The sequence below is a fragment of the Lissotriton helveticus genome, chromosome 9 (assembly GCF_964261635.1).
Source record: "Lissotriton helveticus chromosome 9, aLisHel1.1, whole genome shotgun sequence".
NCBI lineage: Eukaryota > Metazoa > Chordata > Amphibia > Caudata > Salamandridae > Lissotriton > Lissotriton helveticus.
This window is the reverse complement of record NC_136070.1, coordinates 2205937-2231576: the sequence shown is the minus strand read 5'-3', so window position 1 is coordinate 2231576 and position 25640 is coordinate 2205937. Positions and strand designations below refer to the sequence as shown.

At 53.2% G+C, this 25640-nt stretch overlaps 1 long non-coding RNA gene across 1 annotated transcript in view; it reads left to right on the top strand.

Annotated features, from left to right (window-relative positions):
- LOC144780836 (uncharacterized) overlaps positions 1 to 24427 on the top strand; it is a 62600-nt gene extending 38173 nt beyond the window's left edge. The window contains exon 3 of the long non-coding RNA XR_013600784.1: positions 23626 to 24427. This is a non-coding gene — a long non-coding RNA (uncharacterized LOC144780836). The remainder of the gene's footprint in view (positions 1 to 23625) is intronic.
- Positions 24428 to 25640: the final 1213 nt, after the last annotated feature.

Below are 25640 nucleotides of genomic sequence, written 5' to 3'. Positions count from 1 at the left end.
CCCACTTGGACTGGCTTCCTTGACTTGTGTGTTATCATCTTTATGGGTCCAAACAGATGGCCCCATAAAGAAGATAAACCTTTTATGGCAGCCGTCCAAGTGGAACGGTTCTAAAAGAGAAAACTCGGCATTGTGGTGAGCGCACTTTCGGTATAATCCTGGCACACATGCTTTACTTTTAACATTAAAAGTAAAGAGCGGGTGCCACGATTATACCAAAAGTAAAGAAATAGAAAAAAAATCTATCTTTACCTTTGGTATAATCGCGGCACCTGCGCTTTACTTTTAATGTTATAAGTAAAGCGCTGGTGCCACGATTATACCAAAAGTAAAGAAACAGAAAAAACATCTATTTCTTTACTTTTAGTATAATTGCGGCATCCGCGCTTTAATTTTAATGTTAAAAGTGAAGAGCGGGTGCCGGCTGCCTGGCGAGCGTTTACCCTGACTGATACGGCTTGTTTTTAAGTCTCCCCCGGACACCACTGCTGATAAATGCACATCACACTCTGCGCAGGGTGCAGTATGGTTTAAAGCACCATAGCACCCATGCAAGCAGCAGAACACAAAAACACTAGAACTGGGGGCAGATAGAGGGTCCTGCCACCAGGACGTCCCCACCCTAGCCCCGCCATTGCGCGTGTGTCTGCGCCGTAACCATATACTGTTGTGAGCCGTTTCACAACCAAGTGTGCGGATGTTATTAGGCAATGCAACAACACTCGCCACCCTCCCAACCCGGGCTGCAAACAGATTTCCAGCTGAGCCCCTCAACTACTAACCCACTTCCTGCCCCCCCTCTCTGGCCCTGAAGGGCGTATCCGGGGCACCTGAACCGCGTTCAGTGCAGTTCTGTCGGGGCACCTCAGTCTGAACACAAGCACAGCTGCCCATCAGAGGAACCTAAAGGACATTGGGGTGGGCTGACAGGGCAGCCCACAGATCTGGGGGCGGTTGGCTTTCTCCCACACCCCTGCCTATCAATCTGGGATTCAACCCCTTAGCTCCAGACGTCGGTCAGGTCAGACATTTGTCGCTCATTCCGAACGCGCAAGTCTACCCCCAAAGTAACACAAGTCTGGTGGCTGTAATAATAATAATGGGGATATTTTATGTAGTGACACTACATGCACAATTGCCTGTGTGCTTCACTAGGACACGTTGTTAATGCTCAACTGAATGTTGTAAGTTGTATCAAATACTGGAATGGTGACCGGCTCAGACGTGACACGGGGTGCAGTCAGTAGATCTGTGCAGCAAGTACGCGACCGACCCTGCTATCTGTTCGGCGTGTGGTTTTGTACAGTAATTTAACAGGGAACCCAGCCTGCAGTACGGTATTTAACAGGAACGCATTTCTTTATTGGGTTTACCTATGGGAACGCTTCGCAAAATATTGTGATAATCTAAGCGCTTCAAAGTATGAACCGTGATTAACGTTTACAACCAGTATAAAAAGTTTGCAGGAGCCAATGTGCAGTGACTCCGGAACGGGAAATTACCTTTATTTTGCGGGTTAATTTTACTCCCAACTACGCATGGCTTACTCTGTTAAAATATCTCAAAGCGGGCCATAAATTCAATTGCATATGAAACAGAAGCCTTCCCTGATACTGGAGAGAAACAAAAAAATGTACACGTACAATACAAAGGGGTGGGGGTCGAGAGAGCAGGAGAGAGAACGAGACATGGTAGAGATAAAATCCGGGGAAGAGAGAGTTCATGCAGAGAGACAGTATATAAGAGGGAGGGGGAGAACGAGAGACTCAGAAAGAGGGCACAAAGGTAGTGAAAAGAAAAGAGGGAACATTAGAAAGAAAATAAGAGGAGCGTGGTAAAGGAAGGTGAAGCACAGGAGAGTGAGAGGGACACAGATAGAGTAAGTGAGAAGGATAGAGAGAGAAAGAACTAGTTCTTTTAATCATTAGGTAATGTTTATCTGTCCAGAAAAGAAAACCTTTTAGTGTTTTTTTATACTTGTATGGTGCAGTTCTGTTATACTTTCGTGCTTTAAAGCAATCGTACAATCACAATAAACTTTTAACTTTGGGCCCTCTGATATGGAGGTGTAAGAAGAGCTGAAATAGTAACGTCACCGCCACTATTGGGGAGTTTCCGGAGAAGAATCATGGAGTTGGAGGGAGAACATTCTACCAATGAGGCTGGAGGGCTTGGAGGTGGCAAACATCAGAAAACCACCTGATGCCAACTAAGAACTGTCTAGCCACCACCGTTCCCTCCAGGGCGCGGGCACCTCCCCTGACGTCAGCGTGCACCGCCTCTCGTGGAGCGCGCACACAGGACGTCACTTGAGTCGCGCCGCCGGCCGCTTTAAAGAAGCGAGCGGCGCGAACATGAGGCACTTTTCCATGGGGTGGTGGCGGAGCGGTCGTGAGGAGTGCAGGTAAGGAGGGGGGGGAGCTGCTGGGGATTGTGGGGCTCGTGGCTGTGGGAGCGCGGGGCAGACTGTGACCTTTTGTTTAAGTATTGTTGTTAATCAGAGCCCGTGAAGGGGCGCTGATTAACAGCAATACTTAAACAAAAGGTCACAGTGGGCAGTCAGGGGGGCGGGGCCGCAGGGTCACAGCGGCTGGGGAAACGAGTGGAACAGGAGGCAAAAAGGGCACAAAAACAAGGAAAAAAACGAGTGGAACAGAGGGCAGAAAGGCACAAAAACCAGTGGAACAGAGGGCAGAAGGGCACAAAAAATTAGGGAAAAACGAGTGGAACAGAAGGCAAAAGGGGCACAAAAACGAGTAGCACAGAGGGCAGACGGGCACAAAAAATTAGGGAAAAACGAGTGGAACAGAAGGCAAAAGGGGCACAAAAACGAGTAGCACAGAGGGCAGACGGGCACAAAAAACTAATGGCACAGAGGCAAAATCCGGAATACAGAAATATAGGGGCAGCTAAGAACAGAAGGCAGAACGGGCAGAGACACGGGCAGCGGGGGGTACAGAAGAAAAGACCGGGCAGAGAGCAAGGGTACAGCGAGGGGAACAGAGGGAAGAAAAGGGGCATGGATGACGTACAGGCAGCGGGGAAGACGGACAACAGCAGTCAGACACAACAATGAAAATAGAGGCAATACAATAAATTTGCAAACTGCCCTTAAGACCCTTATTGTGGCGCTGTATGTGTGAAAATGCACCTTCTTTTCACTTTTTTTAAGTAAACGTTTTGAGTGCCATTTGGCGCCTCAGACACACGCGGTTTGGTTACTGGCGCACATAGCAATGATTGCAGCGCACAGAGACCCTCCACTGCCGCACACAGTACCAGGACTGAGATAACGAGTAAAGGCGTGACTGATGGTGGATTAAAGATGCATATGTAGAAACCAGACTATCCAGCCCTGGTATTAATCACCGGCCACAAGCTTCAAAGAAAAACGTTTGATGCCAGCACTTGTTCGTTTACAAACTAAGCACTCTTTATTTTCCCAAGTAAAAATGAACCTGATGGCAGAAATGGGCAAGATCTTTAAGGGGAGAGGAGTTGGCCTAACGGCTGGGGCACTCGGTTTAAGAACTTGAAGTGGACTAGTCTGTCTGCCATTGAGTGAAACCTTCTTAGTGACAGTGCAGCAGTAGCACCATGTGTCATCATCTAATACCATGCCTAAGTCGGTCTGCCATGCCAGTCGTGCCTTAGTGTATGGGTACCGTGTAGTTGTCTGTGTGAGCTCGTACAGACTGGACAGCAGCCCCCTAGGTGATGCGGTTTTGATTACATGTGTAAGCTCAGGGACCTCAGGGGGTTCCGTTATGTCCCCACCCAGCAAGTCACCCAAAGCGCTGCGCACCCTATGGAACTGAAATTGCGTCAGTAGCGGTGGCTCCTCGCTGGTGCCCAGCACCTGCTCCCACGTCTTAACCACTCCGTCAGCGAACAAGTCTCCAGCTGTGTTTACGTTCAGTTTATGCAAAGCTTCAATCACTCCCTTTTCCGTGAGTGGCGGTATCCATATGGCCCAGTCAACTGGCATCACAGGTGAATACAGCAATGCCTACCCTGCATCTGCAAGAGGCTGTGCCATGCATGATTGGTGGCTGTTATAGAGTCCAGCATGCCCGTTGTACGATCCATTGACTGGAAAATAGTGTGCTGGAGTGTGTCTGGTTGTGCAAAGATGGTCTCCATGCGAACATGAGGTATGTTTCTGTCTCCGTGTAGCCAAGTGTGTAAATGTGATGCCTGTGCCGCTCTGTAGTATGCCTCCAAGTCCAGGGCTCCAAGCCCGCCCATTGTGTAAGGCATAGTAAGTGTCATCCACCGGAGGCGAGGCTGACCGCCCGCCCAGGCTAGCTTTGTCATCAGTTGTTGCAGTCGTGTAAAAAATGATTTGGGGAGGACAATTGGTAAGGTAAGCAACAAGAACAAAAACCTAGGGAGCACAACCATTTTCATGATAGATATGCGTCCCATTAGGGACAGGGGAAGCTTGCTCCAATGAAGCACGTCGTCTTCTAGCTTACTAATCGCAGTGCCATAGTTGGCTTTAACACCTTGGGAGCTTCGTAAATAGACCTCCCCAGTGCTGCGCTGTCCATTATCCAGTGCTGAACTGGACGTCCAGCGGTCGCACGCAGCACTGGGGAGGTAGTGCCCGTGACGACCGTTGGCCGACGGCAGCACTTAAGGTGATAAAGAGGTTTTCCTAATCTGTGTGCAGATGTATCCCCAAATAGCAGACCGTATCCGTGGTCCACTGGAGAGGGTATTCCATTTGTGCTTGCTGCGTGAGCGGTGTAAGTGGAAAGGCGAGCGATTTGGTCCAGTTGACCTTTAGACCAGAGAGTGCCCCAAAGCGTACCACCTCCCTAAGTACTGATAAGTTGTTATCCGGGTCGCGGACGTACAGCAGGGTGTCATCTGCGTACATCGAAACTATAATCCTGTAGCCTGGGAAGCCTATGCCTTCGTTCCCGTGGTATTCCTGCAGAGCGCAAGCTAGCGGTTCAGCCACCAGGGCATATAGGAGGGGAGAGAGGGGGCATCCCTGCCTAGTCCCTCTGCTAATAGGGAAGGGGTCCGTGACCAGGTCTCCCATACGGAGCCTCGCACTCGGTTCGTGGTACAACGCTCCCAACATTTGGAGAAATGGTTGTCCCAGGCCCATACGCTGCAGCACTACACGCATGAAGGGCCACTACAGAATCAAAGGCTTTCTCCATATCGAGAGACTGCCAGTGCCTTTCTATCTGGTCAAACATGTTGGCTCACTCCCAAGACCGTACGTATGTTATAAACTAGGTTTCTGCCAGGGACAAACCCCGCCTGGTCCGGGGCTACCAGTCCGTTAACAAGCAGGGCCAATCGAGTGGCCAGGACCTTGGCAAATAGTTTGGTATCGACGTTGAGCAACGACAGGGGCCTGTATGAGCTGCACTCATCGTGTGGCTTTCCCGGCTTCAATATAAGTAACCAAGATAGCCTCTCTCATAGATTGTGGCATGCTGCCTTCTACACATGTCGTCAAAGTGGGTCGACAGATGCGGTAGCAGTTGGTCCTTGAAGGCTTTGTAGAAGCCCGCCGTTAGGCCGTCCGCCCCTGGTGCGCTGCCCGATTTCATACTGGCAAGCGCGTCCAGAATCTCGTCCCTTTCTATTGGTTGCATGAGAAATTCCCTATCGGGGTTGGCCAGTGTGGGGATGTCTATATGACTTAAATAGTCAATAATTCCTCTTTCATATCGCCGTCCTTATAGGAATACAGATCAGAGTAGTCATTTTTAAAAGTCTCAGCTATTTCTCTATCATATGTGGTTGGCACTCCCTTAGCAGTGTTCACCATAGGGATGTGATGGCTCCGCCGCGCTCCCTTCATAAGGTTGGCCAGCACTGCGCTCGGCCGCTCTCCCTCTCCATATACCCGAGCCGTGGAGTATTTGCTCATGTGTTTGATCTCCCTGTCCGCTTCCTCATGATACTCCGCCAGTAGGGTCCTAATTTCTGCGCTCACAGCGTCATCTGCGAAACAACTCTGTCTGCGCTCCAATTCCCCTCGTTTTTTCTCACGGTCCGCCAATCTCTTCCTGATCGCTTTAAGTATGCCCGAGTGCTTTGACATCGCGGCGACTCTAATATAGACCTTGAAGGCCTCCCAAACTACTTGGAAGCTCTCAACCGAGCCTATATTCTGTTAAAAAAACGTGTCTATGGCCTCAGCCAGCTCTCCCCTAAACACTGGGTCCAGTAGAGTTAGGCGGGAATCTCCATGTAAATGGCGGTATGATTTTGCCTGGGATGTGAATTTCCATAAGTACAGGTGAGTGATCAGACAGGGTTCTGGGCAAAACCCTGCAGTCTCTCACCCGGTCCAAGAGGGAGGAGGAAGCAAGCAGGTAGTCTATCCTAGTGTGGATGTTATGATATGCAGAGTAGTGCGTGTACCCCTCTTGTCGCAGATTCCTGGACCGCCATACATCCCCCAAGTCCAGGCAGGTGATTGCGCTCTGCAGCTCCAAGTCTGCGGGGAGGGCCAGTTGATCTGTCCAAAGTAGGGTTCATAGTGAGATTGAAGTCTCCCCCCCCCCACCCCCCCACACAAACACACAATAGCGAACTCCTTTGGCTAAGTCGTTTGATCTTGGCAGCAAGGGTCTTGTAGAATTCTGGCGAGTCAAAATTGGGGCCATTTATGTTGACAACTGTATGGTCTGCAGCAGGGCCATAACATCTAGATATAACAAATCCCCCATCAGGGTCCGTTTCCAGCGTTTGGATCTGCAGTTTGGATTTCGGGTTAACCCATGTCAAAACCCCTCTGGCGCTAGTAGTGAACCCCGCAGCAGAGATGTTACCCTCCAACCCTCTGCTTCGAAGCATGTGGTTGTGTGCAGGAAGGTGCGTCTCCTGAAGTAGGGCTATGTCTTATGTGCTGGCGCTGAAGGTAGTTGACGATTTTCCTGACCTTACGGTGGTCGTTCAGACCGCGAACATTCCAAGTTATAGCTGTCAGTCTAGGTGTGTGTGTTGTTCCCCCGTCTGTGGTGGTGTCAGCCATTACGTCTTAGTATTGGATAGGAAGAAGGCATATTTCTGTCTGTGTAATCAATGGTCATAGAGTGCAAAGTCAGATTAAGCAATTTCCCCAAAGTAACTGAACAAACTTCCGTCAAACATGATATTACTGTTTGTGAACTCCTCAGAACTCCTCCATCCCCCTCCCACAGCAGACCAACCCCAACTCTGCCCGGCATGGTAACGTCCCCCTCCCAATTCTCCCCAAAAATGCTCAAAAAATCCCCAAAGGGGGACCAACAGTGCACACAGCGCGAGGGCCGAGGTTGCCAGGTGGAACAGCCGTAACTTCAGGCGGTACCTGCGTTGGCCCCGCCCCACCCACCAACGCTAGAGGAGGTTATGCCGGCGTGTGCCGTCAGGGCACAGATAGGCTACTATAACATATTTACAAACCGGCACACCCCACGACCAAAGCGTCCCAAGCTGTTGCTGATACATGCGCCGCGTCAGCCTGCAACTCTCATATGGCGGCTGAGCCGGTGTGCGTACTATAAGCGCAGCGACAACAGACAAATCAAAACAGTCTCACCAATATGTTGAGTCCTCGGGATTCCCATGGCCCCCTCTCTCAGAGGCATAATCAGTGGGCGCTCGGATGTAGTGCTCCATGTAGCAGCGCCAAGTCCCAAATCTGCATCAAGGGACGCTGCGAACAGTCAAGGGACCCACATGCAGCAAATCAGCGAGTCCATACAGTTTTACTAGTCCTGTTTGTCCAGTTGGCTGCCGGAGTCCTCCTCGCCATTCTGACTCCTAGGGCTACACCTGCTTTCCTTTGTCCAAACTTTATACGCCTTGTGTAGGTCTTTAGGATCCGTGAAGATGTGAGTGACCTTGCCGTTTGATTCTTAATTTTGCTGGGTATAGCATGGCGTAGTCCAGCCCGAGGTCACGGAGTTGTCTCTTGTACAGAGCAAAGTGTTTGTGTTCTTCTTGTACCTTTGCAGTGAAGTCCGGATACAGTGAGATGTCAGATCCCTCGAATTGCAGTGTCTTTTTCTCTCGGGCTATCTGCAAGGCTGTGTCTCTGTCCCTGTAATTTAGGAGCTTGGCGATGATTGGCCTCGGGGTGCTCCCGGCTTCGGGCGCGGGCCCAGCGTGCGATGTGCCCTCTCGACTATAAACATCGGCAAGAACGCTTCCGCTCCCAGCAGCGTTAGCAGCAGTTTCTCAACGACTAGCTCCACTTTACCCGTTTGTGTGGTCTCCGACACTCCTGTGATTGTATGTTCGATCTGCGAGAGCGGGCCTCCAAGTCCTCCGATTTGTCTTGTATGACCTGTGGTATCCTGTCTTGCTGCTTTTGGACTTTGTCTTGTTCCGTTTGCGCCTCTTCCACTTCCGTTATGCGCCTCTCCGCCATGTCTAGTCGCTCAGCATGTTTGTCAACTCTTTCCGACATACGCTCCATTCGATAGGAGAGGGCATCTATTTTGGAGCCCAGCGATGCTATGCTGTCTTGGAGGCCCTTTTCCATTGTTACCGGCAGTGTTTTAATGTCTGCGTAAAACATGCCCTCGGCCCCTCTCGCCTACGGGATAGACTCAATTACCTGTGCCTCCGGGGCTCTAGTGCGGCGCTGCTCGAAGGGTAACTTGGTTTGGGTTTTGTCACCCGTGCCTATTCTGCACCCAGGTCTCCGGGCAACTGCTGTCGTGTACTCCTGCTGTGTCTCGGCGATATATCACCGAGAGTTCAGTACGTCCGCCCTCCAATCACTTGGCCGTCGTTATCTAGACCAGGTTACCAGGGTCGGCTCAGGCCCAATGGACTCAGTCCAGCAATCTTTCTAGGGCTGTTCACGCTGCCGATGCAGTGCTGTGGGTCTCCCTTACCGCTGCGCCACAAGGCCGGCACCAGAGCCCGCCACAGAGAACCCACCGAGGCAGGCCACACTCACCGCCTGTTATCAAGCGCCGCTGTTCGTCCACTTCTCCGTGCTGCCGCAGCATCCTAACTGAGAGCTCCCCAAGTCACCGCCGACACATATGCTCCCGAGGGTCCCAAATACCGGCTCTATGGGCCTTGCGTCGCAGTCTGCCGGGCTCGGAGGGTATCAAAAAATGTATGCGGCCAGTGCCAGTGGCGCAGTTGGGGCACCATGTGTTCTCGTTGTGCAGGGGGTGGGCGCAGGGGCTCCAAGAACCGGGCTCTCCGGGCTCTGAAGCGCAGCGCTAAGTATGGGCCCTCGATCTGTCCGCCGGGCGCTCCCTCTGCAAGTTGTGGGGCTGCGTAGGTCGTGGTGGTGCAGTCCGCCACTCCTCAGGAGAGTCGCGTCTTCCTCCGGTCTTTTGCAGCTCACCGCCCCCCCCCCCCCCCCCCCCCTCCCCACCGGGCTGGCGTCGCTCTGGTCTGCCGCGCGTACTGCGGCCAGCGTGGATAATCAATGTTGGGGATGAGCGGCCTAGATCTCCGGCACTCAATCATCCGCCGCCCGAGTCGCTGTGGCTCGGAGTGCCCCCATTTCTCTCGTACCCGGCAGCGGAGATCTCCGGGCGTGTTTGCCCACCTCTGTGCCCCTTCAGGTCCCGTGCCGGCAGGATAATTGGTGAGTTATTGTGGCGATGGCGCGGAGCGTCTAGATCACGCGTCCGCCATCGGCTGTGGCAAGCTCCGCCCCCTCCAGCACCCAAACTTAGTATAAGTATAGGAGCTGTGCCCCTAGGACTTTAGATTCACCTGGATGACATCTTGAAGCTGAAATCCTGGAACTTCGACATTCCATTTTGACTCGAAGACTAAGGACATCTCCCTTGTGGTCAAGGACTGACCACCCTGTTCAAACAGGCACACCAAGCAACTTGCCGGTCTGCAATGTCGAGGCTCCCGCCGGATCCCAAAGAGGCTGTGACACAGAACATGGACTTCCAGACATCTCTGACCACGACCCACGACCACCGCAAAGCTGAGACCCGTGCACTGTCAGCTCTGCACCCACACAGCACAGCATTCAACCTTGTACACTGCCAGTTCTGCACCCACACAGCACAGCATTCATCCGTGTGCACTGCCAGCTCTGCACCCACACAGCACAGCATTCAACCTTGTACACTGCTAGTTCTGCACCCACACAGCACAGCATTCATCCTTGTACACTGCAAGCTCTGCACCCACACAGCACAGCATTCAACCTTGTACACTGCCAGTTCTGCACACAGCACAGCATTCATTCGTGTGCACTGCCAGCTCTGCACCCACACAGCACAGCATTCATCCGTGTACACTGCCAGCTCTGCACCCACACAGCACAGCATTCAACCTTGTACACTGCCAGTTCTGCACCCACACAGCACAGCATTCAACCTTGTACACTGCCAACTCTGCACCCACACAGCACAGCATTCAACCTTGTGCACTGCCAGCTCTGCAGCCACACAGCACAGCATTCATCTGTGTGCACTGCCAGCTCTGCACCCACACAGCACAGCATTCATCCGTGTGCACTGCCAGCTCTGCACCCACACAGCACAGCATTCAACCTTGTACACTGCCAACTCTGCACCCACACAGCACATCATTCAACCTTGTACACTGCCAGCTCTGCACGAACAGCACAAAATTCATCCTTGTGCACTGCCAGCTCTGCACCCACACAGCACAGCATTCAACCTCGTGCACTGCCAGCTCTGCACCCACACAACACAGCATTCAACCTTGTACACTACAAGGTACACGGAAGGGATTTGTAGATGCTGCTTCTGTCCGGAGGGTGGAAGAGGCTTTGACCCATTTCGGGACCTGTTGTAATTTCTCTTGTGGGCCTAAAGCCATTCCCCTTCTTTTGATTTGTTTCAGTGTCCATTAAAAATCTTTGCTTCCTAGTGATCACCCTTTGCCTCTTTGTCCCTCTTTTTTCCTTTGTTCCTCCCACGCAGCAGGAACTAAGTACTGTCTCATTCCGCTATGGTTCTTTGTCTATTTTTGTCTTGGTTTCCTGCTCTGTTAGCCTGTTTTCAGCTTCAGAGGCATAGCTGCTTACATGTAAATATAGCAATCCTCCCACCTTCTCTTAATGCCGCAGTTGTTAGTGCTGCATCCCTCCGTACCTCCCACTCCGTAGATTGTATTTGTTTAGCCTTTTTGCACTTTTCATGTCCACCGTCAGTTGGGCTTCTTCTTGGTAGGGTATTCGTTTTGTTTTTGGATTTCTTCTAAAGGGGATTGGGCTTGTTGATGTCTTGTCTCCCAAATGCTAGTTTTTCTCTGTCATGGTTTCACTCTGCTGCTCAGGAAGTTGCTTGGTCGCACTCCAACACCTCCTCCTGCCGGGCTCTGGTGCACTTAGTGGTCTGTGGGTTACAAGGCCGCAGTCGATTCGTCGGGTGTGGCTGTCTTTAATAAACCACGAGATAGAGCTACCCAGCAACCGTGCCTCCGTCGGTCTTCGGACTCATGCCTAATCATGGTGATAGTTTTCACTCAGCTGTCCGTGAGCCCCAGCTCTGCTCAACGCGCAGGAAAATAAATTACATGCATCCCCAGACACAAGAATAAAAAAAATAGAAGTTTCTAATTTGCAGCTGCTGCCTTCAAACTCTGTCGCTGAGCTTGAGAAGGGCCCGCTGCTGGGTCGTCACGTGTTGCACTTTAATAAACCGCGAGAGAGTGACGGCATCAGGCGCGCCTCCCCATCTCTTTGGACGCATGCCTAATGAAGACGCCAGAGAGTGACCGCAGCAGCCGCGCCTCCCCATCTCTTTGGACTCATGCCTAATGAAGACGCCAGAGAGGGACCGCAGCAGCCGCCGCGCCTCCCCATCTGTCTTTGGACTCATGCCTAATGAAGACGCCAGAGAGGGACCGCAGCCGCCGCGCCTCCCCATCTGTCTTTGGACTCATGCCTAATGAAGACGCCAGAGAGGGACCGCAGCAGCCGCCGCGCCTCCCCATCTCTCTGGACTCATGCCTAATGAAGACGCCAGAGAGTGACCGCAGCAGCCGCGCCTCCCCATCTGTCTCTGGACTCATGCCTAATGAAGACGCCAGAGAGGGACCGCAGCCGCCGCGCCTCCCCATCTGTCTTTGGACTCATGCCTAATGAAGACGCCAGAGAGGGACCGCAGCAGCCGCCGCGCCTCCCCATCTCTCTGGACTCATGCCTAATGAAGACGCCAGAGAGTGACCGCAGCAGCCGCGTCTTCCCATCTCTCTCTGGACTCATGCCTAATGAAGACGCCAGAGAGTGACCGCAGCAGCCGTGCCTCCCCATCTCTCTGGACTCATGCCTAATGAAGACGCCAGAGAGTGACCGCAGCCGCCGCGCCTCCCCATCTCTCTGGACTCATGCCTAATGAAGACACCAGAGAGTGACCGCAGCCGCCGCGCCTCCCCATCTGCCTCTGGACTCATGCCTAATGAAGACGCCTGTTTCCACTCCGCTGTCATTCAGCCCACAGCGCGGCCTGTGAATGTCCTGTCATTTAATCTCTGGTAACTGATGGTATCCAATACATTTACGCACTCCTAGATGGCTGGCTGGTCGCCACTGTTTACAGCTAACCAGTCACTGTTAACAGCTAATGCAATGTAGGTGGGAACTACAACCACATCCGATAAACAAACTGTTCATTCATTTCAATAAAGATCCCCAAAAAGGTAAACCTCTGTGCGAGACTCACATGTGGGCACAATTATGTCGTCTTATCTTTCAACTTGGGCCATTTATTATAATTAGTAGCACAAGAAGGGTACAAGGTTCCCCGGGAAGAGTGGTAGAAAGAAGGAGTGTGTGTGCGAGTAAGAGGGGGGAATCCCCCAGTTGGAACTAAAACCCTCACACACCCAGCAAGCTAGGTGTCATGCTTCATCATATGGGTTCTGCTCCTCGTCAGACTGGCGCTGCAATGTCTGACGGGCTCCCGAAACCGGGGCTCTTTATCGGAGATCTTTTGTACCGGCCATATGGTGCATGCGTGTGAGAGGGCAAGGGGAGTGTGGTTGTGGCGTGAAAGTGAAGTTAAAAAAAGGTGAGTCAATCCACAGTCTAGTTTATTCTCGTGGTAGACTCCCTTGTTTAAAAGGGGTGAGAGGGGAGCTGCTTTGCGTCCAGCCTCGGACGCCGACCGTGGGGTAGGTGCATCGGTCAGGACCGGATGCCGATAAGGTAGCATACCTTCCTAGCCGGTCCCACGGGAGCAGACTGCGAGGTACCTCAGGGAATCATCTGGTGTTACAATACTGCAGCAGGACCTATTGGCCTGCACCCCGGTATAACTGACCAATAGAAGGTTGTATACCCCAATTGCAAGTTTTGTTCCTTCACCATTATAAATTGTCACTGTGTGGTACTATCTGTTGAGGTCCTGAAGAATTGCCATCAGGCATGAAACATGTTGACCATACTTGAGGGTAGCAGTTAACATTGCTCGGATAGTTCCGGGGCATTTTAGCTCCCCTCTCACCCCTTTTAAACAAGGGAGTCTACCACGAGAATAAACTAGACTGTGGATTGACTCACCTTTTTAAACTTCACTTTCACGCCACGACCACACTCCCCTTGCCCTCTCACACGCATGCACCATATGGCCGGAACAAAAGATCTCTGATAAAGAGCCCCGGTTTCGGGAGCCCGTCAGACATTGCAGCGCCAGTCTGACGAGGAGCAGAACCCATATGATGAAGCATGACACCTAGCTTGCTGGGTGTGTGAGGGTTTTAGTTCCAACTGGGGGATTCCCCCCTCTTACTCGCACACACACTCCTTCTTTCTACCACTCTTCCCGGGGAACCATGTACCCTTCTTGTGCTACTAGTTTCTGGACCAGTACAATGGACCCCGTAAAATATTGTCCTAATCCAGTCCCCCTTTGTTGAAACCAGTTATTATAACACTGCACCAAATCTTGGCCCCACCCAGCACATCTTGAAACCGATCACACATTTTAATAAAACCTGCTTGCAGGCTTGTTCCTCGAAAGCTCCCCTTCCACCCCACGCTTTAAATCTGCTCAGTGCATTCATTCAGACCAGGCTGGTCTCTCCCTGACTACCCCTAGATCAACCACAAATCTTAGATTGGGAATTACAAGAAATACCATGTCCCCCTCACCACTGACCTTGAATTGACACTCTCCCTTAACCCATCATTTCTAATCTTCTGTGCACAGCTCCATTTTCCAGTATTACAAAGACAACAAGTCAAGTCCAAGAGCTCGCACCAATGTCATGCAAGTACACCAGCCAGATAGTTTTTTTACATTTAGTACTTTGTTTACAGAACATTCTTTAGTAAAAGGCCTTGGGTACATACAAAGCTATATTTCAAGAAAGCAGGTCTGCCTGTTACACATGCGGTCTGTAAAAAAATCAAAATGTACTCTTATCAGGGGTTTAATGTTTGCATATTGAGAAATACTCAAATCTGATCACAGCAATAACACAGTTGGCTTGTACTGATGAGCGTTTTGTTCTGAAGTCAGGGAGCAGTTTGATTTCTTCAACCGAGAAACCCACCATTTTCACTTAGAAAGAGTTTGAGCAGCAAAAGGCAGAAAACGCAAGAACATTAATCGAGAAGATGGGCCTGCATATTACACATCAAACAGCGTACCCAAAAATAGGTCAAAGTCACATCAAAGCAAAACAAGAATTTGCAATGCAATAGATCATACAATTGCAAGAGTTTGAGCTATTTACATTGTAACTAATAACACCTTTTATTTATGTGTTTTGAAAACCTGCATGCGGTGCATAAGCACACACTTTGTACTTCTAGTCCTTGCTTACGAGAAGCAAGGCTGGCAGCAAGAGGTGCAGTTACTGCCAGCCTTGCTTCTCGTAAGCAACAGCTATAAGTACAGAGTGCGTGTTTACGCACCACATGCAGGTTTTCAAAACACATAAATAAAAGGCAGTGTCATTACAATGCCAATAGATCAAACTCTCGCAAATGCGAAACCTTTTGCATTGCAAATGCTTGTTTAATAACTTGTCAGCATCTACAGCATACACTGGCAAAGCCAGAAAGTCAGCTACCACTTTTAAAAGGTGGCGCTATTGGCTTTGCCAATGTTTAAGTGTTGTTTTTGTCTGAGCAGGCTGCATGCGCTCCTGGAGGGGCAGGTTTTAGAGTTGTGCACGGTGTGGGCAGCCTCGCTCACTGCCTGCCCATGAGCCTGTCTGCACCCTGCCACAGGGGCGTCGGCCCAAAGCGCTCACCAAGGAGCCAGCCTTGCCACAGGGGCATCGGCCCAAAGCGCTCACCAAGCAGCCAGCCCTGCCACAGGGGCGTCGGCCCAAAGCGCTCACCAAGGAGCCAGCCCTGCCTGCCACAGGGGCGTCGGCCCAAAGCGCTCACCAATGAGGCAGCCCTGCCACAGGGGCGTCGGCCCAAAGCGCTCACGAAGGAGCCAGCCCTGCCACAGGGGTGTCAGCCCAAAGCGCTCACCAAGGAGCCAGCCCTGCCTGCCACAGGGGTGTCAGCCCAAAGCGCTCAACAAGGAGCCAGCCCTGCCACAGGGGCGTCGGCCCAAAGCGCTCACCAAGGAGCCAGCGCTGCCACAGGGGCGTCAGCCCAATGCGCTCACCAAGGAGCCAGCGCTGCCACAGGGGCGTCAGCCCAAAGCGCTCACTAAGGAGCCAGCCCTGCCACAGGGGCGTCGGCCCAAAGCGCTCACCAAGGAGCCAGCGCTGCCACAGGGGCGTCGGCCCAAATCGCTCACCAAGGAGCCAGCCCTGCCACAGGGGCGTCAGCCCAAAGCGCTCACCAAGGATCCAGCGCTGCCACAGGGGCGTCGGCCCAAAGCGCTCACCAAGGAGCCAGCCCTGCCTGCCACAGGGGCGTCGGCCCAAAGTGCTCACCAAGGAGCCAGCCCTGCCACAGGGGCATCGGCCCAAAGCGCTCACCAAGGAGCCAGCCCTGCCTGCCACAGGGGTGTCAGCCCAAAGCGCTCAACAAGGAGCCAGCCCTGCCACAGGGGCGTCGGCCCAAAGCGCTCACCAAGGAGCCAGTCCTGCCACAGGGGCGTCGGCCCAAAGCGCTCACCAAGGAGCCAGCCCTGCCACAGGGGCGTCGATCCAAAGCGCTCACCAAGGAGCCAGCCCTGCCATAGTGGTGTCGGCCCAAAGCGCTCACCAAGGAGCCAGCCCTGCCACAGGGGCGTAGGCCCAAAGCGCTCACCAAGGAGCCAGCCCTGCCACAGGGGCGTCGATCCAAAGCACTCACCAAGGAGCCAGCCCTGCCACAGGGGCGTCGATCCAAAGCGCTCACCAAGGAGCCAGCCCTGCCTGCCACAGGGGCGTCGGCCCAAAGCGCTCACCAATGAGGCAGCCCTGCCACAGGGGCGTCGGCCCAAAGCGCTCATGAAGGAGCCAGCCCTGCCACAGGGGTGTCAGCCCAAAGCGCTCACCAAGGAGCCAGCGCTGCCACACGGGCGTCGGCCCAAAGCGCTCACCAAGGAGCCAGCCCTGCCACAGGGGTGTCAGCCCAAAGCACTCAACAAGGAGCCAGCCCTGCCACAGGGGCGTCAGCCCAAAGCGCTCACCAAGGATCCAGCGCTGCCACAGGGGCGTCGGCCCAAAGCGCTCACCAAGGAGCCAGCCCTGCCTGCCACAGGGGCGTCGGCCCAAAGTGCTCACCAAGGAGCCAGCCCTGCCACAGGGGCATCGGCCCAAAGCGCTCACCAAGGAGCCAGCCCTGCCTGCCACAGGGGTGTCAGCCCAAAGCGCTCAACAAGGAGCCAGCCCTGCCACAGGGGCGTCGGCCCAAAGCGCTCACCAAGGAGCCAGTCCTGCCACAGGGGCGTCGGCCCAAAGCGCTCACCAAGGAGCCAGCCCTGCCACAGGGGCGTCGATCCAAAGCGCTCACCAAGGAGCCAGCCCTGCCATAGTGGTGTCGGCCCAAAGCGCTCACCAAGGAGCCAGCCCTGCCACAGGGGCGTAGGCCCAAAGCGCTCACCAAGGAGCCAGCCCTGCCACAGGGGCGTCGATCCAAAGCACTCACCAAGGAGCCAGCCCTGCCACAGGGGCGTCGATCCAAAGCGCTCACCAAGGAGCCAGCCCTGCCACAGGGGCGTCGGCCCAAAGCGCTCACCAAGGAGCCAGCCCTGCCACAGAGGCGTCGGCCCAAAGCGCTCACCAAGGAGCCAGCCCTGCCTGCCACAGGGGTGTCAGCCCAAAGCGCTCAACAAGGAGCCAGCCCTGCCACAGGGGCGTTGGCCCAAAGCGCTCACCAAGGAGCCAGCGCTGCCACAGGGGCATCAGCCCAAAGTGCTCACCAAGGAGCCAGCGCTGCCACAGGGGCGTCGGCCCAAAGCGCTCACCAAGGAGCCAGCGCTGCCACAGGGGCGTCGGCCCAAAGCGCTCACCAAGGAGCCAGCGCTGCCACAGGGGCATCAGCCCAAAGCGCTCACCAAGGCGCGAGCGCTGCCACAGGGGCGTCGGCCCAAAGCGCTCACCAAGGAGCCAGCCCTGCCTGCCACAGGGGCGTCGGCCCAAAGTGCTCACCAAGGAGCCAGCCCTGCCACAGGGGCATCGGCCCAAAGCGCTCACCAAGGAGCCAACCCTGCCTGCCACAGGGGTGTCAGCCCAAAGCGCTCAACAAGGAGCCAGCCCTGCCACAGGGGCGTCGGCCCAAAGCGCTCACCAAGGAGCCAGCCCTGCCACAGGGGCGTCGATCCACAGCGCTCACCAAGGAGCCAGCCCTGCCATAGGGGCGTCGGCCCAAAGCGCTCACCAAGGAGCCAGCCCTGCCACAGGGGCGTCGATCCACAGCGCTCACCAAGGAGCCAGCCCTGCCATAGGGGCGTCGGCCCAAAGCGCTCACCAAGGAGCCAGTCCTGCCACAGGGGCGTCGATCCAAAGCGCTCACCAAGGAGCCAGTCCTGCCACAGGGGCGTCGATCCAAAGCGCTCACCAAGGAGCCAGTCCTGCCACAGGGGCATCGGCCCAAAGCGCTCACCAAGGAGCCAGCCCTGCCACAGGGGCGTCGGCCCAAAGCGCTCACCAATGAGGCAGCCCTGCCACAGGGGCGTCGGCCCAAAGTGCTCACGAAGGAGCCAGCCCTGCCACAGGGGTGTCAGCCCAAAGCGCTCACCAAGGAGCCAGCCCTGCCTGCCACAGGGGTGTCAGCCCAAAGCGCTCACCATGGAGCCAGCCCTGCCACAGGGGCGTCGGCCCAAAGCGCTCACCAAGGAGCCAGCGCTGCCACAGGGGCGTCAGCCCAAAGCGCTCACCAAGGAGCCAGCGCTGCCACAGGGGCGTCGGCCCAAAGCGCTCACCAAGGAGCCAGCCCTTCCACAGGGGCGTCAGCCCAAAGCGCTCAGCAAGGAGCCAGCGCTGCCACACGGGCGTCGGCCCAAAGCGCTCACCAAGGAGCCAGCCCTGCCACAGGGGCGTCAGCCCAAAGCGCTCACCAAGGAGCGAGCGCTGCCACAGGGGCGTCGGCCCAAAGCGCTCACCAAGGAGCCAGCCCTGCCACAGGGGCGTCGGCCCAAAGCGCTCACCAAGGAGCCAGCCCTGCCACAGGGGCATCGGCCCAAAGCGCTCACCAAGGAGCCAGCCCTGCCTGCCACAGGGGTGTCAGCCCAAAGCGCTCAACAAGGAGCCAGCCCTGCCACAGGGGCGTCGGCCCAAAGCGCTCACCAAGGAGCTAGTCCTGCCACAGGGGCGTCGATCCAAAGTGCTCACCAAGGAGCCAGCCCTGCCATAGGGGTGTCGGCCCAAAGCGCTCACCAAGGAGCCAGCCCTGCCACAGGGGCGTCGGCCCAAAGCGCTCACCAAGGAGCCAGCCCTGCCACAGGGGCATCGGCCCAAAGCGCTCACCAAGGAGCCAGCCCTGCCACAGGGGCGTCGATCCAAAGCACTCACCAAGGAGCCAGCTCGAAATGTGGGACTGGCGAAGCGTGCGCGCCAAGAAACAGTCTTTCCTTTAAAATTATGGTAAATTGAGGTTGGGCCCTTCAACGCTGACGGGAGAGCTGTTCCTTTGGGTGGTTGTTTAGCTTGGTTTTAATTGTTGTTCATGCGGACTTTCTTGTGTTCATCCCTTTGTTCTCTTCGCACTCGGAGCCTTTTCTGGCGCCTCCTTCAGGTTTTTACCTCCTTCCTCGGGGCCCCGCATTGTTAGCCGGCCCGCCTGGGGATGAGGCCGGAAGCGGCCCCATTGTGCTGGGTTCAGCTGGGAAAGAAGAGCCTCAGTAAACAGCCGTCTGCAGGGCTGTGCCACAGGCTTCCCTGACCCGGGCCAGACTCTGAGAAGAGGGGGGAGGGGTGCAGTCTAGGCCTCAGAGGGGTGTGGCCTCAGTGCCAGCAAGCAGTGGGCGGGGCCTATGAATGGGCACATACTCTGAATCAATATCCTGCCCCAGTGCTATACCCAGGGTCACTGGCATTATTCGATTGTGTGGTCGCTGCCTTTTTGCGCATCCTTATAGATTTGCCTCATTTGCCACATAATCTATCATTTGCTGCATAATCTGCAGATTTAACAAAGTTTCTAACTCAAATAGTTCAAATGTTACTAAAACACAGCAACACTTGTTCCTGCGCCGTGGAAGGCCATTTGCATAGGTTGACTGGTCACCTTTCTAGATGCTTACTGTTATATTTAGGGTTACACTGGTACTAATGAGGTGCAACCAACACCCAAACAGTGTAAAAATTACAAAATAATGAAGTAATATGGTCTTAAAGTGCTGCATAATTTGCCATTTGTTGCCGCCTAATTTACACTATGCTACTGCATACTTTGGCCCTCCCCTGCTGCATAATCCCAGTGGCCCTGGCTATATCCTGCTTCTGTACCCCATGTGGTATGTGCAGAGATTTACCTATAGTAAGGATGTTCAGAAGGTTTGATGGTAACAGGAGACCTTTCCACTGCTCCTTGTGAGACTGCAGTGCATGGAGGTGACCGGAGCTCCCAGCAACGAAGAGGGCAGTGCACAGCGACTGGAGTTTGTATGCAGCCCTCTGACCGCAAACGGAAGCTAATCAGGGTAGGTTGGTGGGCTCTGCTCAGGGACTGGAGATCTTAGTCCCGAAGACGCTACACCCCCAAAATGCAAAAAAAGAAGTGAAGTGGTCGGCCAGTGCTTAATTTGAGGCAGTGGTTTCCGGTGCTCTGCACCGGCACTTAATTGTCAACACCAGCACTTATGTCAGACTGCCACTGGGTGGCGCTGTTTGCCTAATTCAGAGATGAGCATACCAGCATTTGTTTGTTAATTCAATATAGATTAAAAACGACTAATAGCTGTCGCACACGCCCTTATTATACCTTTGTGGGTCTGCAACAGTCTGAATTGTTACACTAGTAGAAGTGCTCATGCCAGTAGTTGTGTTGGTGCAGTCATTGGCGGTGCAGGCAATGGGCAATGTGTGGTGCAAGCTGCAGTGTCCTCCTGACGAGGGCCCTGGCACTTACTGGTTTACAAATTAAGCAATGGGCCTTGCACAGCCAGAGTACATCCTGTCCTCTGCTCGCAGCCAGGCGACATGGAACGGCACCCTAGAAACCAAAGCGTTTTGTGGAACTATCATCAGTCTGTGAAGTGCAGGAGTGACTGTTCCCGCCTGCACTGGAAGAGCAAGGGTTAATCTGGACCCACAGGGGAGGCCTTTCTCAGGAGGCTTGAGGTAGCCAATGGCTGGGCGGCAGTATTGTATGGGGGATGATGTCATTCAACTCTGGTGTCATGTGATCTTGATGGAGCAGGGGTGAGATAAAAAATGTTGTGTACCCCTTGTGAAGTCATACTCTTATAACCATAACCAAATTAATCGTGTGAAGCTTGAATAACTAACCACCAAAATTACACTTAGACATAAAATTACATGTGGGTATGAACTGCTATTTGTGAAAATTAATTAGTTAATAATTGTGAACATAGTCATATTAATATAGTGCTAAAGTATGAAAACAGCATGTTTTTTTGCTTTATAAACATGTATGTCTTATCGTGGCAAAAAGAAAATAAGTAGTGTTGGACTTGGCCCGTAGGGCAGGTTCACCCCTAGACTTTTTGCTTTTATTTGTGACCCTGGGTTAGTGATTTTTGGGTCTCTGCGCACTTTTACCCTGGGTCCCAGAGTAAAGTGCGTGCGTGTAGTATGGCTGGCCTGCCCTCCCATAGGAATGCATGGGGAATGTGTGTGTCCCTGGTAGTTCCTTATGCGTGGGGAGTGCAGGCTCGAGTTTGCTATGTGTGAACTCGTGAGAGTGAATGCTGCACGATGGTATGTGTGGCTTGTATGTGTCTAGAAGAGAAGTGCTACCACTGGACATTGAGATATGTGTGCAGTAAGGGTGCTGGAGCGTGATTGGCTGGAGCTGGCTGGCATGCCAGGCTCCAGGAAGTCTGGATGGGTCTGCCCGGTGGTGAGTGTGAGATCAGCATGAGTGATGTGTGGGAGGAGTGCACCTGTGTCCTGGATGGGCTGGGTTTTCCCCACACAATGCTGGCTCCGCCCCCCTGTGGTGTGTCTAACGACCCTAGCCTCCCCAGTGAAAGAAAGGGGTGGTTGGGCCATCAAGGGGGCTCCCAAGCCAGCTGCAACTGGTTTTCCCCCACCCTGCACCCTTAGACAAAGGAATGTACTGTATAAAAATGGGGCTGTGTCCCCACAGAAGTTGTTCTGCTTTTGGATCCTGCCAGAGGGGGCTGTTGCTGCTGCTGGGGCCAGGAGGACCGCCACTTGGACTGTCTCCCTGCCTGGAGACCCAGCGTGCTGGCTCTGGCCCAGCCTTGCCCCCCCCTGCCTGCCTCCAGCCCCTGCTGGAGCTTGTGCTGTGCCTACAGCACTGAGAGCGCTGCTCTCTGCCCTTCAGCGCTGGGGAGCGCTGAGATTCATTGCCTAGCGCTTGAGAGCGCTTTATTTGCTCCTAGCGCTGTGAGCGCTTTATTTGGTCCTGTGGCGTTGGGGAGCGCCTTTCCTGTGATAGCGCTGCTAGCGCTTTGGGTGCCCTTCGCCGGTGCCCACCCGGCATCTGGTCGCCCCGTGTGGTGATCTAGCGGCGCGGGTGCCACCCCGCTCATTGCCACTTTATTTTGCCCGTTTCCTTTGAGAATCAAGAGCCGCCGCCCACCCGGCGTTGCCTTGTGTTCACCGCCGCAGCCCAGGAGTGTGTGTAGCCCCCGCCGGGCCGCCGCGCTGCATACCGTGACCCGGAAGTGCTGGGTCGGCTGGCCAATCGCTGCGCGGCCCGGGAGAGGCGAACCGGAAGTCCCGCCCCCGCAGCCGAGCAGCAGAGCAGAGACGCTGCCGGCCGTGTTCGAGGCGCCACGAGGGACGAGGAGCCCCGCGCCGCCCGGAGAGGTGAGCCAGCAGTGTTCCTGCCCCCGCAGCACCAGCGAGGACCCGGTGAGTGCGGGGCGGGTTCTTTGTTGTTCTACAAGCGGCCCCGTTGGGAGGGGGCCGCTCCAACGGGCGCAGCATTACTTTGTGGGAGCCGAGAGGCTCCGGGGGCATTCACCTTTGTCCCGAGTCCCCCGTGAGGGACTCCACCGAGGCCAGTTCTTTGGTCGTGAGCCTGCGAGGCTCCCAACCCCCCTTTGTGCAGAGTCCCCCGAGGAGGGACCCCAACGTGCCACAATCGTGTTGGCGAGCCCAGAGAGGCTCTGGGGGCATTTTCCTCTTTGTAAGAAGCCCTGAGAGGCTCGAGGGCCCATTTGATTTACGAGCCTGCGAGGCTCGAGGCGCCATCTCTTGTTCTTTGAGCCCCGAGAGGTTCTCCAGTTGTTCCTGGGTCCCCCGTGAGGGCAACTGCCACGTTTAGGCCCCCTGACTTTGGGACACAGGGCGTCCTAGCCCTAGAGAGGCCAGTTGGCCTAGGGACAGTCACAGGTGGTGACTTATGTGAGTTTGGCGCAATTGTTCATTTTCTGCACCTCTGAATGTATTGTTGATGCATCATGTGTTTTCCTCCCTCATACCTCTGAATGAATGTTATGCATTGGATCATGTTATGTTCTTACACCCGTACAGGTATGGTGATACTTAGGTGGTTGTTGTCCTCCTAGCGCAGGTGGTGCTAGTGAGGTCCTGTTACCAGTGATTACTGGTTGTGTGCTCTAATTTTATATTGTGTGCTACAGTGATTTTACTTTCTAAAGTGCTTTTTCTGAAAGTGTTACTTCTAAAAGTGCATACCCTTGACAGTGGTCCAGGTAGCCCTGTCCTGTACATAATCCCTTGTAAATTCCGCCCGTGCCTGTTGGCACAGTGTAACAATATGTGTGATTTATCTGATGTATATTTATTATAATACAAAGGCTATTTTCATATAACCTTGTGTGGAGTTTCCTTTGTGGTGGGCCTTTGGGTGTTGTTACTGGGGTGCGTGCGCAAATACTTAACTTACATCGCCTCCAAGTTTAGCCTTGCTGCTCGCGCCACGTTACCTAGAGGGTGAGCAGGGGTTATCTTGGCGTGTAACTCCCTTGCCCTGACTTGGGAGTGGTGGTCTCTGACTGACTTTGGTGAAAGCCCAGGCCAGCCGGGGATCCCATTTCCAACAAGTACATTAGTTAAGTATAAAAAGCTACATGCCTGCTTCTGCTAGGTAACTTACTAATGGGTGAATTTAGAATGGTGGGTGGTGAACAGAAAAAACTGTATTTCTATATTTTAACACTCTGTTGTTTGTTTTCGCACTAGTTCTCATTGAGGATTGTGTGGCCTAGCGGTAATAAATGGCTGCTGACTGAGAGTCTTTCCGCCTGCGCAATAGTGAATATCCAAGTCAGCGGAGAGCCTGGTACGTCCAGCGGGTGATGTCACGGTCAGCTTGACCCAGGAGTGCAAGAGGATGCCAAGAGTTGTTTTGCAGTTGGGAACGGAAAAGCGATGTAAGGAATGAACTGAAGGACAAAGTGTAAAAAAGAAACTGAGATGACATACATGGGAACGGACGAAATGACTGCGCATATTTTGAAAAACTGGTTCTACCAAGGATGGATGTGGGGATCGTTGTCATCCCATTGATGGACCAATCAGAATAAGTTGTGGACCCTAAAAGTTTCACATTTAGTTAGATAGCTAGAGAAAAAGAGTATAAAAGAGCTTGTTCGAAAAGGGTATAAAAGCTTGCTCCTGAATTTTACTTTGCACCACGACATGCTGTCGGTCTGAACTATTTTATGGTGCTCGAGACTTTGAAATATTGTTGGACTTTAACTTTGGAGCAATGGAGATGACTGAACGCAGATTTTATTTTGAAGCTTGAAGGAGGATAGAGGCAGTTTGAGACTTGTGCATCTGTTTTATGGCAGAGTTAGGTCATATTATTTCCATTCCATTTCTTTTTAACATGTACTAAATAAATGGCTAAATTATTTCTTGTCTGAATAAACTAATTCCCTTTTCCTAAATGAATAGATAAAGCTTATTTTAAAATTAACTAGAGTTATTTTATTTAAATTAAATGTCATGACAGAATAAAGTTAATGTTTTATGTGGATTACTATGATTAAGCTGGTCTTAGTCTCCTTCAACTAACTTCTACAAGATGATCTATTGACCAGATAGTGGAGTGCCTTGGTGTAGAGTTCTCCAGGTAATAGGTTAGCACATGTATAAAAGATTCTATAAATGTATATAATGCATAAAGCATAGACCTAGGTACCCCGCTAACCAGCAGCTCCACTTCTTTATCACTGATTCAGATGTAATGTGGATGTATGTGAGTGACTCACGGTGCAATGGGCCCCACCAATGAGTGAATAGTGGTTATATCTGAGTTAGGTGAAATGAGTAGTAAAGGTTGCTAGAGAGCCGCGCTGGATCAATCTCGGGTACCAAGACGCTCCGGTTGGATGGCTAGGTGCTGCCCTTGGGCTACTGACTACATAAGAGTAACGTGGTTGAGCAGCCAGACTTACTCCAGTAGGAGGTACCCACCACACAAGGCAGTACTCACAGCTGTACCTGTGAAAACACAATAGGTATTTTATTTACAGGTAACAAAAAAGGGAGGTTAAATTTGGGACGTCTTCGGAACAGACGTGTGGGGCAACTGTTGCCCGGCGACAGCATAATATAGCACTTTTCTGATATCTGACATGATTTCTCAATAGCCCTGGGTTCAAGGCTGGACAACTCAGTGAATTTGATAATAGGAAGTTGTGAATCCAGCAAAACAGTCACAATGTAAAACGTACCACCCAAAACGATCAAGCAGAGGCGCATATTTCATGTGTTGAATGTCCATTAGCTCAAATCCTTGATGGGTGAAAGGGGCTACTGTGAACTAGGGAATCTGTGCCTGGGGCACGTGACTGAGCTCAGACGTGGGACTTGGTCTCGCCGCAATCTGGGGCTGCTATGGGTGGTTTAATGGGGCAAGCAATCAAGGTATGTCCATGAGAGCACCAAACCTCATGGACGCGTATCCCAAAACCCCTCCTTAACGGTCAAGACTTTTAGTTGGTGGCCGCACCCACTAGTCCGGGAGCAGCGACTTCACTGGACACAGGAAAACAAGTTGGAACTGGGATTTAGGGAGCACACTTAACCTTCAGTAGCTAGTAACTCGGAAAGCAGAAACTTTAGATGGAAAATCTCAAGTTCTAAGACTACAGTGACCACCTTCATACAGGAAACTGCTGTATGGCCCAAAGTTGAGAGGGGAAACTCTGTGGACCCTAGAGCAGGGAGGGTAGAAACAAACTCCT